The sequence below is a fragment of the Phodopus roborovskii genome, unplaced genomic scaffold (genome assembly GCF_943737965.1).
Source record: "Phodopus roborovskii unplaced genomic scaffold, PHOROB, whole genome shotgun sequence".
NCBI classification, from domain to species: domain Eukaryota; kingdom Metazoa; phylum Chordata; class Mammalia; order Rodentia; family Cricetidae; genus Phodopus; species Phodopus roborovskii.
Genome location: NW_026126567.1, coordinates 24,942,801 through 24,961,136, shown reverse-complemented (window position 1 = coordinate 24,961,136; position 18,336 = coordinate 24,942,801).

Here is an 18,336-nt window from a genome sequence, read left to right as displayed (position 1 = left end):
TCTTTGTTTCCAACCCTTGTTAACATCTTGACAAGGTGTAATAGAGTATGACAACATATCTCCTATCATGACATACTGTGATTGTAAAATGTCACTTGAATGAAGGTAATGTCCCAGCATCACAGTATAAGTTCTACAAGCCAAATATTTTAGAATTAATTATTGAAGAATTTCATGACTTGCATTTGATTTTATTCACTCCTCTCCTAACTCTTCCCAAATCCACCCCACATTTCCTATCTACCATTCTCATTTTTAAAAAAGAAAAAAATAATATCATTGAGTCCAATTTGGATGTGCATAAACTCTTGAGTGTTTGGCTATCCACCACCATGGGTGACATCCTTAAAGAAAACTAATCCTAAAAACTGACCCTTATTATTCCAACTTTGGACAAGTCATTTTTTTGTATTGTTTTTTTTTTGTTTGTTTGTTTATTTTATGTGATTTAGCCAAGTAATGCTACAGCAGATACCTATTGTTGTGGTAATAAAAATGGCCAAAAACAACTTCTGGAAGAAAGAATTGATTTTGAAATATGGTTTCAGACAGAGAATCCATAGTAGCAAAGAATGGGAAGCCAGCAAGTAGCTGGAGCAGGAATCTGAGGTTACTGCTTCAGCTGTAAACAGGAAGTCACAGCAACTTCCTTTTCATGGCTATTTTTAGCCATGGTACCTAAGAGCCAGTATTGACATTTCTAGCCCTTTCTAGGCACTATGCTTATCTGGGAATTGAAGAAACTAAATATGGCATTCAAAATATTTCCTAGGATTTTATCATTGAAGCATGTAAAGGTATAGTATGTGGTTTGTTGATATTATGTTGGAAATTTATAGAAATATTTTTATATCATAGATTTTGCTATGCAGATTTGCAAAAGGAAAGATTTTTCGTTTTTGTTTTTTTTTTTAAATAAGACCACATATCTTTGTAGTTGTATAGTTTGACAGTTTATGATTCAGAAGTTACTTAAATTAATACATAATTTAGCCAATATATGCCCATGTGACTGTTGGAGTTTGCAGAAACATACAACTTGCTTTCTCAACATAGTTTGACATATGTAATTTTGAATATGGAAAGACAGTCACAATTACCATCCAATAAATACTAGTTAATGAAGAAATTAATTTGATTAATGTTCATAAAATCCATATCAGGAAGTTGTTGTTATTATGCTTGTTATTGTTAGATTCTGATTAATTTTTCCAGCTTGTCACAAACATGGATATATCTGGGAAGAAGAAAACTTTTTTGACGCTCTAAAAAAAAATAGTTCTTTTATTTTTATTTTTTCTTCTCTTCCCACATCTTCCTCCCTATCCTCTCACTCCCTTTCCATCCAACTTTAAGTGCTATCCCAAAAAACAAAAATATGATACAACAATAAAAACTTCTAAAACATAGAAAACAAAATAAAATCAAACCCTGAACAAAACAAAACAAAACAAAACACCAATACCTGAATTTGATCTAAGGGGAAGAATGATAAACAAGTAAGAAACCAGGCTTGATGTATTTCCAGGAAGGAATAAACAACATGCTTAGCAGGGTTTATGTTTTTAACTATAGCATATTATATATCAACTTTTCAAACTTTAATGTCTTAATGTATTAATAACACGGGGTGAGAGAATTCTAATATTTTGACAATATCTGCAAATTTCACAGAAGAACAAGAATTTCTTATTGGTAAGTCAGATTGATTTTTATGGTCTCAGTTTTCTGGAAGCTTTGCATTTATTTACTCCTGAATTTTTCTCTAGCCAGAGATATACGAATACACATGTAAGCATACATGAACATGTATTCATGAACATTTACATGGCAGGTGGTAATAAATACTAAGAGGAGAAAGAAAAGTAGTGGCACCTAACAATGAGTGTAGATAGTACAAAAAGGTGTCCCTTCTGTGACATACAATGATTCCTTGACTATGCAACAGTAAAATAGTAACTCATGGCCAAACAGCTATCAAGCAGCAGAGCTTGAAGTCAGAGTCAGTTTTCTGTCTAATTCATCATCATTTCCCACTATGCTATGTACATTTCATGTAGGATTTTTCTTGATTCAACAACACAAGCACAGTTAGTATAGTACTCCTCTAATGAAGTGGAGTCCACAGGCCACAACACAACTGAAATCAGTGACAGGATTTGCTGCTAAGAAGTGCACAGTGCACGACCAGCAGCTGCGTTTATTCTACTCTGAATAGGTAAGACTTCCAGTAGCTCACTTTCCAATATAGCACAGGCCATTTTACTGTCAACTACTTATATCCTAACACAAGACAGAGAGAATGATGTTTGCTTAAGCTAAGGCTTTTCCATTTTAAAGGAAAGGACCAGCACGCGTCAATTCAATTCTGCACAGGAGAGTTACTGCAAAGAGTAATACAAACTCTTTGAAAAGGGAGACGGAGAAGCCCTAATTTCTGAATGCTCCATTTCCTGGTGGGGAAATTAAGTTCTGATAAAGATTAAGTTTAGGGAATAATATGTAGTCTTTAATTTCTTTGCATTTAATGGTATTTAATTTACTACATCTGAAATACTTTGGCAATCACGCAGGCATCAGTCATCAAAATGCTTCAACGAAGTCTTAACTAGGAAATTTAATGCCTACTTACACAATGGTTAGCTTCAGTAGTTCAAAGAATGCAAAGTCAATAGTAATTAGGAAAGAAAACCTTAGAGAAAGAGAAAAATGGCTATAAAATACCTAATTGTTTCTTTTTAAAAAATACTCCCTAGGTACCTTCAAATGCTAATAAAATGCTGCTTCCACATGACCAGTAGCACACAGGTGTTTCTCTTTTTTGGAAGGAAAAGAAAAGCATACTGTGATGATGTACATAATACCCTTCATTACTAAAAGATTGTATTATTCTAATGTTACTGTTTTATAATTAATTTGTAAGTGATTCCAGAAGTTCAACCCCCACCCTCTGTTTGTTGCTTAGCAACAATCAAGCTGCATGAAAAGCTGCTAGCTTATTGACTCTCAGTCCTATGTGTAAACATACTTAGGAATTATTGAGGTGGGATTGTACTTTCTACAGTCCTTTAAATATTGTCTCTGTAATTTAGCTCAGGCAAACTTGCCTTCATAATGGAATCTAGTCTAAATAAATATAGAGCCAAATAAAAAGGACATTGTAAGTTTTTAGTATAATACACATGACAATGATTTGTCTCGAACACATTGCTGCTAATATATTCTTGTTTAAAAAAAATAAATCAATGATAATTGTGCCTCATGTTGCACATGCAATATTCTTCTATTTTCAGTTTCAGCATACCAAGCAGCTATAACTCACTGGGTGTCTTCATGGTACAAGAACATCTGTGTTCCTATAACTAATAAAAGAACTAAGCAACAGAGCCTTTATTTAATATAAGCATGTCCAAGTTGTTTCAATAAAACACACAGAAAATAAAAAAAATACTGAGATTTGTTTATTGTGTCCAGAAAACCCATGGCCATCACTATGTACAGCATAACCAACTCAGTTGATATAGCACACAGACTAAAGGTCAAGCAGAGAACATTGACCTAAGAAATATTAGATCAACTTCTATAAATGCTTAACACATAATTCTATAATTCTCCCTTCTTCAATCCCTCCTTCCCCTCCCCCTCCCTACTGTCATCTCCCTTTCCCTCTTTATGCTTTTTCCTAAATCTTCAACTTTTTAGGGCTTTGTTATGAATACCTAAGCACCTAAAATTATTTTTCTGGAGATCAAAAAAGCATCTTAAAACTTAAATTGATTGATAATGTGGATTTCAGTTGTTACTATTGTACACATTTAAAAAGAAATGAAAGCTTAACACAAAATCCTCCCCTTTAAATTTTAGACACAAATATAATTTAGACACAGATGCATGCAAACATATACTATACACATGCACAAACAAACAGACATGAGTTAGGTACTTCACTGCAATGTTTTTGTCAATAACAGAGTGTATGTATGTTGGTGATCACGTAAGACTATAATGGAACTGAAAACTCTGATTGCGTAGTGAAGTAGTGGCCATAATAATACAATAATACCCAGTTTTACTTGTGTACCTGTACTGATGGTGATGTAAAGAAACCCACTCTAGTACTCATCATGTGAAAGTACAGCATATGCAATTATGTAAAGCACATAATATTTTATAATGATAAATAACTGTTACTGATTTTGTGCTCATTGCACTGTATTTTTAATTGGCATTTTATAGTGCACAACGCTTACTTTTTGAAAACTTCTATAAATGGGATTATCACATCAACATTAGTGTTTCCTGAAACTCTTGATTGTATGGTTTTTCTATTGTCTTAATTTAATCCCATGTTGTATTTTAGCATTTCTGTGTTAGAAAATAGTAAACATTTTTCCATTTGATTACTTTTGAAATATATTATGGTAATTGTCATACTCAGTAATTGTCTTACTGGGCTATCAAATTTAGCAAGCTTTCTCAAAGGATTGTTTTCTTTTTTCTTTTTCTTTTTTGGAACCTTGCTATTTATTATGAATTCTTGGCTTTAGCTTAGGCTTGTTCTATTGGCTCTTTTTACTTAAATTAACCTGCATTTATTAATCTATGTTTTGCCAATGACTTCACTATCTCTATTCTGTTCCATATATCCAGCCTCTTCATTGTTTCCCTGGAGTCTTGGTGGCAAATTACCTTTCTTCTTCCCAGAGTTCTCTCTTTACCTGGAAGTCCCACCTATAGTCTCCTACCCAGCTACTGACCACTTTGTTCTTTATTAAACCAATCAGAAGTTGCCTTAGGCAATGATGCATCTTTACAATACACACAAATATTCCACAACAATTTATTATTATAATTAATTCACCCATTGAAGTTTATTTATAAGCAATTTACTTATTCTTATCATTTTAGCATTTTCTTTCATGCCATCTGTTTCTAGTTTGCTTTCTCTTACTGTGATAAGCACAGCAATCAATTGCAACTTGGGTGCCTAAAGTGTTTATTTGGTTTATACTGGTAGATCACAACCAATCACTGAGGAAGTCATGCCAGGAGACAGTAAGATTTAGGAGCAGAAACTAAGGAATAATGATGTTTCCTGCATTACTCCTTAATTTCTTTCATCTGGCTTTCTTTTCTTTAAATTTATTATTGATTAATGAATTAAAACTTTCCTATCTAGATCATAGTTTCCCCTCCCTTCTCTTCTCCCAGGCACTTCCCTCCAACCCCTCCCCCCTTCTAATCCTCTTTTCTCTTCAGAAAATTGAAGACCTCCAATATATATCAGCTAGCTATGCTATATCAAGTTTAAGGAAGACTAGGTACCTTCTTTTCTTTAAAGACTGGGAGAGGCTACTAAATAGGAGGAAAGGGACTCAAAGCAGGTAACATAGTCATTCGTAGACTTTGCCTAGTTCAATTGTCATCAGTGAGGCTTCACTAGGTAATTAAGGGAAACAGATGCAGACACCCACAGCCTAACATTAGGCAGACCCAAGGAATCCTGTGCAGGAGGTAAAAAGATTCTGGGATCCAGAGGTGCCAAGGACACCACATGAAAAAGCACAAAATATTCTAGCCTTCTTAAACAACGCACATACTACACACAGTAGTCAACAATCAAACAAAGTTCCACAGACATAGCCATAGGCTAATCTGATCAAAACAGTCCTAGCTAGCATTGAGATTTTGGCTTCCCAGGTGACATTAGGGTATGTCAAATTGACAACAAAATCTAACCAGCACAAAATCTAAGAAAGAGATTGTGAACAAATAGTGTTCCCTCTCTTTGCCAGATATGAGGTAATGAGTAACAGCCAAGAATGAAAACGAACAACCAAACACCAGAGAGTGATGAATTTCAGATAGTGATGAAAGATTTGAAATTAAAGTGGGGTAAAATCTGAAGTGGGATTTGCTGAGGCTGCCTGTCTAACAAAACTCTCAGTATCAGAAATCAGAAACCAGTTATAGTGGCTCCAAAACCAATATAGGCAATTGATGAGACACTGGCTTGCATCTCATAGGTTGAAGGCATGTCCCTATCGTTGATGACACCACTCATGTCAGGCAAAGGACTCAAAAGATGGAAATGGATCTAACCTCAATGACTACTTCTTTTAGTCTTTGTTAGGATCAGAAAGTATTACATAAGCTACTAAGGGAGAGTAGGAATCATACTTCTATCCACCTCAAGGAATATTAGGGAAGACAGGGTGGAAAAATTGTAAAAAGTCTGCCATGGGATTGTTTATCCTAGAAATTACAGGACAGTTTCATTCGCGACCCTTCAACATTATGGTCACCTAAACAAGAACTTAATAACAATATTATCAAAAGACATAGTGATGCAGTTCAGGGGTCTTTTGGGACCCTATCCATAGACAAAGAACTAAAGACAAGTGATGACTGAAGAAAGAGAAAGGATTGATAAGCCCCCTAACTGGATATCCAAACCAAAGTGGTCTTTCCTGTAATCATATACACACAGCCATACAAAATGGACTCAGGAGGTTGTATTTATATATTTATGAACATATGCACTACTCATATGTGTAAGAATAATAATGATAGAGTTAAAGAAAAGACATGGAAGGGGAGGAATGCATAATTAACTTTTTATTAAAAGGATTGTCAGAACCAAGGGGTTGAGGACACCATGAGAACACTGCCCACAGGATCAACTATGCAGGACTCACAGATGCTCTTAGAGACTGGTGACAATCACTGAACCTACATTGGTCTGCGCTAGGTCTTCTGCATAAATTCTGTGGTTATTTAGCTTAAGGGTATTGTGGGACTCCTAATAGTAGAATTGGGGGCTGTCCTTTTTGCCTGCTCTTAGGACCTTTTTACTCCTACTAGATTGCCTTGCCTGGGCTTGATATAAATGTTTGTGCCAAGTATTATTGCATCTTGCTATGTTCTGTTACTGGTTTTGTTGCTCAGACACCCCCTGGGGGAGAGGAAGAGAAGATGCAGCACCAATGACTCAACTCAGGCACTGGAAGTCAGTGAGTAGCAGATCATGCTGCTGACTGGTTTATTAAGGCAGTTAGGCCTATCCCCTCCCAAGGTCCTATTGTCTCAGGCGGGCTGAACTGTTGCATACCCTTTCCTCATTGATGTCTCTGGGTCAAGTCTCTGTCATGCTGTGATTTGTTTGGCATAAATGTTTTGACTCCTCCTCGTCTGATATAAGGGTCCTTGGCCATAGGTGACATCAAGGTAATAGAGATGCTAACGCTGGCTGTTACTGACAATGTTTGCTATGGGAAGCTAACACTTCTTCTAGAGACAAAGATTTGAGGTTGGCAAGGATGGCTAATAAATGGGACAAAGGAAACAAAGGGGGTTGCTTACTCCTGAGCTGACTTCAAACTTTCTGGACCAGCACCACAGTCTGATCACAGAAATCCTCCAGACCAGCAATTTTAACCTTAGGCACCTGGCAACCAATATTGATTTTTAATGCCCTCACCTGAGGCTCCTTACCATGGGACAGTAAGTTCCCCTTTCTATTAATGTCAGGAGAAGTAAACAAGAACAAAATCTAAAACAGACAAAGAGAGACTAGAATAAAAAAAGGAAGTGTGTCGGACCTAAAGTGTAGTAGATGTTCCTACCTAATGCACCAGGGGGACCAGACAGACACAAAGGAAAAGACAGAAAAGAAGGATTGTTCCGTGCTCACCTTCGAGAAGACCAAGGATATGAAACACGCAGCGGCCAACTCACCGAGGAGTCTCTGAAGGGGGGTTGCCGAAACATGGAAATGAACTGCAAGCTTGAAGAGGAGTCTGCACGGGTGCTGATAATGAAAAAAATGCACCCACACAGGATCCATCTGCCTATGCAGCAGCAGCAAGAATAAGGCAAAGATCAGGGCTCAACACTCAGCTACAGCAACACCCTGATTCAAGCGGGCCGAGACCGGTGCCAGCACGGGATCCACGAGCCCCATGTTGGTGTCTCTGGTCAAGTGTCTCTTAGTGTCTCTGGGCATTGTGGCAGGCTTGGCAGCTTAGCTGGGGGAGGAAGTGTTGCTGAACATGCACATGCAGGATGGCCTGGGCACAGGAAGCAGGGCGATTGGGGTTTGGGTGGGCTGGCTGAAGTTTCTCCTACAATGTTCTGTTGATATTCCCCGGAGACCTGCTCTTTCCTGAAGGTAGAACAATGAATCTGGGAGAGAGCTGAGGTGTGGAGAGGAGGTTGCAGTCAAGATTCTATGAGAGAAGAAAAATTGTAAAAATATTTTTTCAAAGTTATATAAGGTAAGAGTTGTTTGTATATTCGAGACTTTAGACTCATATAAAATATTTGCAAATATTTTCCAATTTTGAGAATTGTATTTTCATCTTTTTTTAATTTAATATATTTAAAATATTTAAAATATTTTACATATCGATCCCAGTTCCTTTTCCCTCCCATCCTCCCATACTGCTCCCTATCCCTTCCCCCACCTACTCCCCAAAGAGGATGAGGCCTTCTATGAGGGATAATCAAAACCTATCTAGTCATTTGAGGTAGGGCCTAGGCTGTCCACCGTGTCTCTGGGCTAAGCATATGAAGTCTGTCTGAAGGTCAGATAATAGAGCTTGCCACTAGCTAACCACAGAGGTCTGGAGGTCTGTACAGACAGACATGAAGTGAGACAGCTGGAAGAAAACATGATACAAATAGGGAGAAACAGGAACTCGCTCTTGTCTGCGGAGACAAGGACATAATGTGTACCTGTGACTTGCTCTCAGAATTTTCCTCTATAATAAATAGATTATATAAGGCATACTAGAAATGAATAAATTATTTAAGACATAAAATTAAGATGTAAATTTGAAAAACACATAAACTTCAAGAACCTTTGTACATTGTTTTCTTTAGAAATATTTTATACTTATATTCTCTGTGTCAAATCATTATCTGTTTCTTTAATGGCTTAAATAATTATTTCTGTACAGAAAGTTTGATATTTTATGAATTGATATTTATACCTATAAATTCCAATGTTCTCTTTGTTAATGCTTTAAATAACTATAGCCTCATTTTCACTGAAGGAAATTCATTAATAAATAAGTTGATAAGATGGCAGCTTATATTTTTTGTACATGTACACACATTTCAATTGATATCTTTTTAGTAGGATTTCACTGATATTTTGCTACATTTGACCTCATTATCATTCACTGATTTCCTATCTTAAACTTTATATTTGGATTCTAATGCAATGATTTCCCTCTGGGTTACATTTTCTTGTAAATCACATAGGCAATTAACTTGCCTCACATTATTTGCCTCCTTGGGCTCCCATACCAACACAAGAAAACATCAGAAGAGCAAAGTTCCTGTGAATATTATTCAATTTTGATTTCTCTTTTCTGAGAATTACAATAAAGAGTATCACTTATTTCTGAGAAAGTGTGCTTCTAAACTTTCTGATCTTAGGCTAGCTACCTGGAATCTTAATTTTGTTTTTCCTGAAGGATAAATTTCTTAGTAATGTAAATGTTATGTAACCCTGGCTAGCACCTTCTACCCACTCTTAAGTTGTTCATACAATTTCTTAAATATTATTTTAGTCAAGTGATAATGGGCATGCTTGGTTAATTTCAGAAATGACTGACACCAGATCTGTGAACCTAAGTGAGCAGGAATTTAAACAGTAAACACTGGTCATAATTCTGCTCAATTCTACATAATTAATAAGCTTGATTTCTCTCCATCACAACATCTACAATATAAAACCTGATCTCACAGAACAAAGGAAGGAGACCGCTACCAGTGGCTTCATTTTACTAAACTTGCAGTCCTTATATTTCCCTTATTCAATACAGTTTAAAAATTCTCGACTAAAATTCTGGCATATGATTTATTGGTAAAAGCTCTTACATACTTTATTAAGGATCCTGTTTTCAATACTCTGCACTACAGAAGGAAATTAACAAAAGAAAAGGAAAAGGGGGAGGGAGAAACAGTAAAAATTGTAACCATTTAAATATTTTTCAAGTCTTATTTTTCACTTTTAATTTTAAATTGAATCACTTCTCTCCTACTTCCTACACTTCCCAAGTCCAGATCCCTTCTAATTCATAGTTTACTATTCTTAAGCATTGCATTCTTGCATAAACACACAAGAGAATCAACATATAACTTGATCAGTCAGTGTGATGTTGTCTGCATGTATATGTTTCTAAGAGTGTTGGAAAACCATTTAGAGGCTCATCTTTGGGACAGACTAATTTTTTTTAATTTAAATTAAAAGCAATCTTATTTTGCATACCAATCCCAGTTCCCTTCCTCCCTCTCCCCTCAGACTAATTTTTCTATCTAAATCTTATTAACTACCTGTAGCTCATATTCTAAGGATTGGGCTTGGGGAGATTTTTCCCCATCTTCACTGGGGTGTCAAATGTCTGAATTGTTCAGGTTTTATTTAAGCATTAGTATTGTTGACCATACTCCCCACAAAAATCATAGACAGCTAACAAAAACCATTATGACAAAGGAGAAGTTGCCTCGGCATTATTTGGCAGAATTGTCTGTCCTGAATTGGGGACCAACTTTCTAAATAATAGCATATCAGATATCATTATTAAAACAGAGCAGAGTGTACATTCAGCAAAAGATTTTATGAAACATAATTTCATGATAAAGTACTTGTAAGATACATCTATTTAGAGATATTAGTGACTTTTTGTCCTCTTAAATAGTTATAATTCTGTTGAAAATAATATATAGAGCCATTGAATCCTATAACCCTTTTGATCTTTGGAGTTGTTTTAGTGATTACTTTTTCTACTTCCTCTTTCATAGAAACGCTTTACCACTAACTTTCAGATTTCCAATGAGAGAGATGGAGTAGTTTTCGTCTTTCCATGGCTGACTTGGTACTATGTTTGTTTTAGTCAAAAGAATATTTGTGTGAGGATATAAGCAAAAACTCAAAAAGCACTTTGTTTAAGGTTTGTTCTCTCTGTATCCATTATGTTGAAACAATGGTTCCTCATAAGGCTGCTTTGGCTTTCTGGGCCCTAGACCTAAATGCAAAGGTCAATGGATGCTTGCAGCTGGAGCTTAAGTCATGGCTACAAATCCAAACCCAATGTAGAGTGGCTAGCTTCCTCATTTAACCTGTCAAAGCAATACGCCTATTAGAGAGTCTAACACAAAGAGTATTCAAATAAGTTATACAATCTGACCCTGTGGTGACTGACTGCTTATTACATATCTGTAAATTAGCAATGTTTTTTCTTTGATACATACTACTGGATTAAGGGTGTAAAGTAAAGGAAATAGAGTTCCTACCTCTCAACCTTGGAGACTATGAATATTTATCAGACACCCCTGCCATTTGCTGAATGTACAGAAGGGCTTAGGTGAATTTGCCTCTGTAGAAAAGGGCAGTGCTGTTCAATTTTTAAAATAATAATACTATTTTGCAAAGGAAATTTCATACCAGCTTTATAAGAACATGCCCTACCTCAGCATAAGTTCATTTTCCTGCCTGTGTACACACAGAGATGAAATTATTCTTTTAAAATTGGCAGCTAACATCTCTAAGATTTTTGGCTTTCAGATGAAATATATGTGAAATCTATTTGATCATGCTTTCCCCTTCCTCCAACTCATCTCATATATTACCCATCTCTTTACCCAGCTAAACATATGCCCTTTCTTTTGGCATCTCTGAAGAAAAGACAAAAAGCAAATACAGAATGATTGATGCAATATAAACTCACAGATACTGAGGTACCATGCACCAGGGCTGCACAGGGTCATCTTGTCTGGTCCTAGAACTTAGAGGGGGAAGTTAAGGAGCCCTGGGTTTTAGGTTTTAAACTATATTTCATTGCAAGCAATTCTCATAGATTTGTGAATATTTGTATTGTTGTGCTGGTATTTTGTTTATGATCTGACAGATAAAGCTTGCTTGAAGATCAGAGCACAAAGCTAGTCACACTAGTCAGCCATAGAGCCAGGCAGTTGTGGTACACACCTTTGATTCCAGCAGCCACCCTAGTTAGTCATAGAAACTGGGCAGTGGTGGTGCATGCCTTTAATCCCAGGACTAGAGAGGAATATAAGGTGGGTGGAAACAGGAATACAATGTATTTCATGTGCAGTCATGCTGAGGACAGGATCATCCCAGCCTAGGTAGAGGTAAGAACTCTACATTGGTTGGATGCTTTGTTTTTCTGATCTTCAGCTTGAACCCTAATGTCTGTCTCTGAGTTTTTATTATTTGTGATATATATTGTATAATTTATAGATTGTACATCTCCCACATTTTGTGTTTTCTCAAACTCGCACACATGTATAATGATTTTCTTACCTTTGGAGTTACTTTTCTAGCTATGCTTCTTTCTGCACTCTTTACATGCTAAGTTATTGTTACCTTGGTTTTCGATATAATTAAGTTAGAAATAAATGTTTGTGAGTCTAGTTATTTAAACCATGTTCTACAATCCTCTGTTGCTTAAGAATCAACTGATTTAATAATTTCTAAGTGTTGTAATTTCGATATGAAATGTTTCTCAGGCTTCTGTGTTGGAACATTTGGTCCCCATCTGGTGGTCCTCTTTAGGAAAGTTGTGGATCCCTTAGCAAGTGAGTGTTTGCTGGAAGATGTGGGTCACCATAGGTCACCAAGAGTGCAGATCTGGAGGTTTTATAATACAGTCCCGTTTCCTGTGTAGTCCTTTCTTTCTGAATGTGACCACAAAGAGAACAGCTACCTTACCCTCTTCTAATAGTGCCTTTGTGTCCATGATTACCCAGTATACTTCCCTTAAGCTGCCTTGGATCAGCTATTGGGCCAGGTCAACACAGAAAGCATTTAATATACTAAGCAAAATGACATGCTTCTGTCTTCTAAAAGGAAATAGAGAGTCCTTGACCAAATTTACACATCTGAGAAACACAAATAACTGTAAACCTGACTTGAATGCTACCTTGTATGAGTAATAACAAGAAGAAATCACTGTATTATATTCAGAGTGTATTGCTGCAAAGACAGGGGTTCATAGGAAGATCGATACACCATACTTCCTGTTTTATGAGGGAACAATGTGTATATTGAAGAACCCAGAGGGATCACTCCTTTACATCATATCTCTTAAAATATATCAATATACCAGCAGTTCAAATATTTGAATACTTTAGCAATAACCTAAATATTAACATCATGATAGCAAAACTAAAAACTATTATTGAGCTTATACAGTTTGGACTGTACAGAACTGAGTCAGTACTGTAACTATTACTTCAACAGTCAGAGCACAGCATTGAAATTACTAATAATCTCCATATTCAAGTTGGTTATACTTTCAAAATTTGATATTTGCCCTGTGCCTAATCAGTTTCTCTGTGAAGATGATGTGATAATATAATATATAATAATAAATATCTGTGAATCTTTTCTTTATTTTGACATTTTGTAAAATAATCTTGTGAGCCTGGAAAAAATGACATAAAAGAAATGTACTATTTATAAGGCTAGCATTAAAAATCCTGCAGATAGTAGAAATTTGCAGTGACTGACTTAAAGATCACTTGTCCTCAATAACTTACCTGGAATAACTAGTTAAGTAATATTGATTATTTATAATCCTTAAATTAAAATGACTTGTTTTTGTTTCTTTTTGTCTTTTTTAGAAAAAAAAGTGTTTAATGATTTTTAATCACTGACATCCCAATCTGAAAGTTTTGCAGGGTGCCTGACAAGGTGCTGTAAGTATTTAAAAGGAAGTGCTAAAGAGACATAGTGTTTATTTTCTTATCTTTGTCTCCATAAATGCAAACTAGTTTAATATGCTTTTAATTTCCTAGCAGTCAATACATACCATTTAATGTATTTAGATATATATTTAAAGTTTTATCAATTAATACGTTTTGATTTATTAAAATAAAATATAAATAAATAACATTTGGGTGCATATAGGGGACCAAACTTCTTACACAGTAAATATATGGGATTTTTTTAATTTGTTTTTTTTTTTGTTTGTTTGTTTTTGTTGTTGTTTTTTGTTTTTTGTTTTTTTGAGACAGGGTTTCTCTGTGTATCACTGGAACCTGTCCTGGAACTACCTCTGTAGACCAGGCTGGCCTCAACTTGCAAAGATCTGCTTGCCTCTGCCTCCCAAGTGCTGGACTAAAGGTGTGAGCCACCATCGCCCAGCCAGTTTATCTATCTTAACCACGTAAGCGATTTTTCCAAAATGTAAATTTATAATTCTTGCTTGTGTCAGAGAGTAATTTTTTTTTGTCCCAATATTCCCTCTGTTTATCTCCCTCAGCAAGATTCATGAAGCCTTGGAATTAGGTTCTGATAATAAATGCTAAGGTGGAACTATTAGATAACCTCTAATAAATATTGCCCTTGAAATGCAGCTAAAAGAATACCGAGTCCTTAGCCAACTCCCTGCCAGAAGCCATCAACTGTGAAGAGGTATACCCCAGCATCTTTAACACAGTTGTTAGGGACTCTCAAAAACTTCCTGACTGGACTGTTGCTTTTTTCTTTTGGGACATGGGGGGGGGCGTGTGAGAAGTTGTCACAGAAGCCTTGATTGATTCTTATTCTCAGTTGTGAGTCTTCAGTCATTAATACCACTGAAAACAGACTTTCTGGCCCATAGCAGCCAGCAGAAGCATCAATCACAGAGTTGAACATGGGTTCCAAGAACAAGAGTTTGGTCATCCTTCAATGAGTATAATGACAGCACAAATTGGTCTTGGTTTCTTTTATGTCTTTGGCAGGAGACAGGATGTATTGTAGAAGGATGGACTTAAGAGGAATGGGAAGCAAGTCTGAGCAGGGTGTATGAAATTTCCCAGTAATGAACACAAGTACTATGTTGGGGGCTGGGAAAAGCAAATTAAAGGTGGCCTAAGTTTGTTATTTTATAATTGATGTCAATTCTAAAATATCACATATACTCAAATGTTTGTGTAATTTTATCTTGTCAATTAAAAACTATAAGGCAAATGAAACAATGGAGGACAGTTTCCTCCCTGTCTTTAGCCCTTCCTCAGAATTGGTTCTGAGGTCAATACCATGAAAATAAAACTCAGGTAAGCCAGGATAGAAAAATGAGAAAACAGAATTGTCCAGAGTGTAGAAACTTCATTTCTTGCCAAGAATGCTTGTCTTTTGGCCCAATTCACACAATAGCAAATTAGACTCTGAGTATTTATATCACCAATATTTTTGGTGTTTTTCAATCAGATTTTAAAGTAATAATTGATACATTATAAAATATGAATTTGTTTGCATGGCATCAAATAGATTATCATTTTGGAACTACTGAAGCAAACAATGTGATTAACTAAGAGAAACCAGTCATTAAGTAACAAAAACAGATTTTTTTTTCCAAACACAAAGCAAATGAAACTGAAATAAGTGATGCACTGTTTATTGTTCTTGTTTTTGTTTTCAGCTATGACAAAGCTATTACAGAATATAATTTCAGTGTTGACACAAAGGAGTGCTACTAAGCACAGTGGCACGTGATACTGTTTTTACCCAGGGAGGACAATTTCCAGTCACATCTTAAATAATGACTATGCTTTCTCTCTCATTTATAATAAATCATATTGCCTGAATTACGTGCCCTATATGTGATGCAGGATGATGCTCTTGTTCACTGTAAAGATTTGTCACTCATATTGGTTAGATGAAATTCTGAGTGCCCTGTACCTACACAGGAAGTATAGGTGGGTCTACCAGACTATGAGAACTCTGAAAAAAGGGACAGGCAGAATAACCATCACCAGCAAGATGTATAAGAAGCAAGATGAGATAGCCATACCAAGAAAAGTATCAAGCCACATGGCTAAAAATAGATAAGAATTATGGGTTAATTAAAGTTGTAAAAGTTCATTAGTAGTAAGCCTGAGCAAAAGGCCAAGCAGTTTATAATTAATATAAGATTGTGTGTCTATTTGGGACTGAACAGCTGTGGGACCAGACAGAACAGAAACTTCCATCTACACATATGTCATACACAGACATCTAGGGCATATATTAGAGATGCATACCAATTCATAATTATTCAAATATTGGTTGCACTATTAAATAATTTTAAAGTAGCATATCTTTGAAAATCTTGGAAATAAAAAAAAATGACTATGAACAGTGAATATCCTGAAATTGGAGATGTTGATTCTTACTGAAACTTGTGGTTGAATGTAAGAAAGTGGAATACGAAGGTAGTGATTGACATATAAAAATCTTAAGAGAAGCAAGTACCTTAACTTAAAAGTGACTTTATTTGAGTAAATATAAAAATCTTAGTTTGGCAAATGGTAGTAGCTATATTGAACATGACCAGGATATCTAACAATTGGGTTCTCTAGAAATCAAGTACAGAGTGTCACATCTAAAATAAATCAGTATTATCTAAAAAATATTTAAAAGATTGGTCATTGCCTTGTTCAATATTATCTTCTCAATAAAATTTACTATTTTTAAAAGCACTCAATTTTCAAGCATGATTCACACCAATCTAAGGATTAACCAAATATGCTTTCCAATACCAAGGCATGTTCCAAATCAAGCCATTTGTATCTCTAAAGGTTTTATTGTTTAATTGGGGGAAAAAAGGAAACTTAGAAGGATCATTCTCTCTTGTTGGTTTGGAAATGTTAGTGGAATGTTCCTTGCCACTGTAAAGAAGCCCTCCCAAAAACTGAAGAAAGAAACTACTAAGTAGAAGGAAGCATAAGTAAGTTACAAAGAAATTCCATCTTTGTCCTCCTTGGTTCAATTAGTTGTTTGAATGGCTTTGGAGCTTTGCCATGGATTTCTGGAGTTTGATGTCTGTAAGTTGAGTTTTGTCACCTAATTAATGTCATTCCTGCTGAATTTCCATAGCTTACAACAAAAATAACACTGATTACCTCAAACTATGGACTTTTCCCATTGTTAGATGATAAGCAGTGTAGCAGATCTAGACCTCTCTAAAGCTATACTTGGGAAGTTTAACTTAACCTAATCTTATCCAAAAGTTGTAGAAAAGGGAAAATATGTTATTAAGGAGTATCATCGCTACAAATTCATGTACATTCTGTTTGTTGCTAGCCGGACAAAAAAAAAAAAAAAACTGCTTAAAGGCTAGCCACGGGAATGTCTCTATTTTATATTACAGATTAATATAATTTCTTCTTGAATACCAGTTCTGATATAGATGGGTGAATTCTGTGGAATTCTACACTAAGAAAGATTCTGCTGCTATAGATAGCTTTGTGTAGAGTGCAATGTGATTATTGGAGTTTGTAGGTGATGCTCACACTTCTAGCTTCAATTTACCCATCTTAAAACCATAAAGTAGAACATGCTGTTCCTCAAGCATGAAAAAAGATTTAAGGAAAGTTTGCTCAAGATGCATCTGCAGTGCTTTATTCTTTCTTTATCCCTAGCAATCAGCTATCATTGTATTATGACTTATTAAGTCAGGAAGCACTTTTGTTCTGAGATAGGTTCAAGGTTCCTGGATATGACTTCTATAGTATGCAAGGAAATTCACATATATATAGCACTTCCAATGCATATTCAATAAAATGCATCAGCATAAAACAATTTTACATCCAGAAATTTATGATACTTAGTATCAAATAGATTTTCTTCTGTGGACTTTCAAAAGTTGTACTCTGATCCTCAAACCACAGGGTTTGGAAATGGGCAGCTTCCCTGCTGTGGTGAATAGATTCAGGAGGATTCAAATTAGGATCTGGGTGGATAAATGGAATTCAGCACAAGGATGAAGAGTCTTCTTGGTACAACCTGGAAAAAATACCCAATACCATCTTTCTGATTCCACAAAGTGAAAATTTTATTTTTGGTGGACATAACACTAAAAGAGAATTTCCCTATATGCAAGTTCATAAAATTTACACAGATGGATTTTATAACAGTGGAATAAGACTACACACAATACATGATAATGAGAAATAGATGCTGTTGAAAAGCAATAGTAGATATTGGATATGGATAAAACTGAAAATGTAGCCAGGACCAAGGATAACCTAAGTAGTAGTTTGCATATCACTGAAAGACATGGGCACAAATAAATTTTCTTTGTGTGTGTGTGTGTTGTATCATTGTTTATTTCACATTTAAGTCATTTGATTTTTGTCTCTGTGATAAAAGCTATGACCAAAGGCAACAAGGGAATGAATGTGTTTTTTGTTTATTGATTTGATTGTTTTTTCATATAGATCACATAGGTTATAATCCATCATAAAGGAGTAATTCATGATTGTGAGGTGCCTGAATAACTAGAATACTCTGACATAAATGTGTAAGTGCCGCAATACAGGAACAAGGAGAATAAAACA